This window comes from Brassica oleracea, chromosome C8 (genome assembly GCF_000695525.1).
Source record: "Brassica oleracea var. oleracea cultivar TO1000 chromosome C8, BOL, whole genome shotgun sequence".
NCBI classification, from domain to species: domain Eukaryota; kingdom Viridiplantae; phylum Streptophyta; class Magnoliopsida; order Brassicales; family Brassicaceae; genus Brassica; species Brassica oleracea.
Genome location: NC_027755.1, coordinates 16,269,581 through 16,272,891, shown reverse-complemented (window position 1 = coordinate 16,272,891; position 3,311 = coordinate 16,269,581).

Genomic DNA, 3,311 nt, shown 5'->3' with positions numbered 1-3,311 from the left:
CAGTTATATATATTATACTAGGATAAGACCTACGACTTGCGCAGGGTGAATTTATATGAAAATTATTTAAGAAATATCGTATGAAAAAATAAAATTTATATTCTTGATCGAATTAATATTTTTGGCCCTTAAACATTTTTTTTTTAAATTTGTTAATTACATAATTTGTTTACTGATGAGCTTATCCCATTTTAAAAAATATTTTAGGTCAAAAAATCACTTATCGAATAAAAACCTAACGTTTAGGCCGAAGAATCTCGGGCCTACTATTTGGTTACAATGAAACTATGGTAGCTCGATTTTGTATCATGATTTAGCAATTTAAAAGTTAATTATGGTTATGAGAAGTTTACGTTCACGTGTCAATCTTATCTATCTTCAATATTGTTCTCACTTTTGTGTCATTTTTTTTTCATTTTAGTTATTGCTCGATATAATATTGAATTTTGAGTTTATTCTCATTTCGTTATTTTGTTTTGGCCTGAGATTTAGAAAATGTTTAAGATTTAAAATTATTAAAGAGATACATACTTAGATTAAGATCCGCGTCTTGTGCATAATAAATATTTTATATTTATTACTTATTTTATGTTTTTTCGCATATTATGAAATAATAAAATAATAATTATATATTAAATAACTAAGAAATCAGTTACTATTATGTAATAAATTGGTGTGCGCATATAAATCAAACGACCGCTCTTGTTTATTCTCAATCATTTTTGGATAAATAAATCAAAACAATCAATCTTATCTATCGTATATGATATATAATTAAATTTAAATGATATTAACATAGTTATATAGTATACTTTTAATATGGATATTTATTAAATGAGGTTTCTACTCATATGATTTTATGATTAGTTGCATATTTGTGTAACAAAACATTACACCAACAAAATATTTTTAATGTGGAATTTTTAGTGGTTTCAATAATTTATAATCGCTGGGGGCATTTCCCCCGCGCAAGCGCGGGGTTGTGGACAAAGTTTTTGTTTCATCTCAATATTTGCTAGGGTTATTGTAGTTGTGAATTTTGCGTTTTGAGTTGTTTTCCCAGTCTTTTTATTGTTATAGGGTTAGAGTTGTGATGATGAATTGTGTATGCATTGTTCTCCACTTATGAAGTACTAAACTGTGTTAGTAATATGATTGATATAGTTCGTGGTGTTGTTTGCTGTGTCACTGAGACTTATTGTTTGGTTGTCTTTTTAATTTGTTTCTTGTACTATTAAGAGTACATAAATTATATTAAAGTTGTTGAGAGTACCTTTTCTTTCTGGATATTTTTTCTCCGGTTTAGTTGTGTAAGTTTTGTGTATTACTAGTTGAGGTGATTGATTTGGTATATTTGTTTTGAAGTTTATTTCTAAAATTAGACAAAAAATAGAGGTGATTATTAATGATTTGTCTTTTTGGAATTCTAATTTTTGGTGTTTTGATTGTTTGGGATGTTGTGGTTTCTTTTAAGCTGTAAAATAAAGGTTTGGGTAAAATTAGTTTGATAAGTAAGGGATATAAATAGACGGCCACATATTTTGGGTAGGAAATATTTTTGATTATTGATGCTAGCACAATATAGATAATAATATAAAGGGAATTGTGTGTTGATTGTTTCTTACGGATCAATGAGGAGACGGATAACGACTCTGGTTGTTTCTTTTGTAAGGTCAGAGCCCTGGACAGAACGAATTTGCCCAACCAAATCTGCGAGTTTAAATATCAGTTATGATATCGAAACATAATATAAACCCAGATGCAATATGATAATATACATGGGAGTTCTAGGTTTGTGTTCGCAATCACTTGGAAATTGTCAAACAATCTAATTATGACTGGAGATTGATCTTAGGAGCATCCGTGATGACTTCATCAATAATAGTTGGTGAGATGAACCGAATGGGGAATGAATGATCAGTTATCTTGTACATTCTTGAGCACCTATCAACCTCAAAAGGATCGACTTACACAATGGAACCGGCTTTCAAAGATGGCATGTAATGATTAGCACGTCCGGCAGGAATAAATTCATGAATCACAGAATCTGCAAATAATATTATTCAACAAAGAATCAGGAAATCAATTAAAAATAATCTATATTATTTTCCTTTTCTAGGCCCGGCCCACAGAGAAAGCCGAAGAAGCAAGAGTTTCCGACCTTCATAAATATATATTAGTTTCGGCCATCAATGTACAAAGTATCCTTTAGTTTAGTGGTATAAATGTTGGTGTTTATATCTCAATAACTCGGGTTCGATCCATAGACTTGACACTTTTTCACACTTTTTAAAAGTGAGACCCACAAAATACTGACGTGGCGCGCTGAGAAGAGAGCAAAAACTCAATCATTATAATATAGATTTAAAAAAAAATACTGAAGATTTCAAAATTAAAATATTAACTTTTCAATATATGTTCAACGCATATATCAAAATATAAGTATGTATTTTCATATGATGTATAGTTTAATTTAAACGATATGAAATACATATATATATATATTAACATAAACACCTATTAAAATAATATTATTTATTCGTTTGATTTTATAATCATCTATACTATTAAAACAAAAGATCATTTTTTAAGGTGCCCTTCTTTTCTTAAAGTAATTACATGCCACTGCCACTGCCACTGATTTATTTAAAACATATTCTTTTAATTAAATTCTGTATTTTTTGAATTTTATTTTAATTAAACAGCAGAAAATCCTTTTGTTTAAAAAATCATTCATAAAAGGTTCAAACAAACTTCAGTTGCTATAATCACCTATATATTATTTGTGAAACATTACAACTTATTTTTGTACCCACGTGTCATCAATAGGATGATTCTTAGAATTATTAGAAAAATATGTTGGTACATCTAATTATATAATAAGCTTTTTACTAAACTAATCATAAATTCATTATTAATTTCATTTATTATTTCCTTAAATAGAGATTACGGAATTACCTAATGTGGCTAAAGTATATATGACAATTAATGATTTTGAATAATAAAGATCTGATAAAAAAATAATATATCTTCTATCAAATTTGTTTAATTTTGAACTATTAAAATAATTTTAAAAAATTACAATAACCATATTATAAAAATTTAGATTTTTCTTTATATGTTATATTTTGAATTTTAAAAAACGACTATAAATTACTAAAACTGTTAAAAGTCTCACATTCAAATTTTGCGATCCATGGTTTAAAATTTTTGTTATGACAAAATACAAATGATTACAAAATCAATAATTTAATTAATCATTAATATTTAAAATATATATGTATATATATCATTCTAAATTAAACTATAAA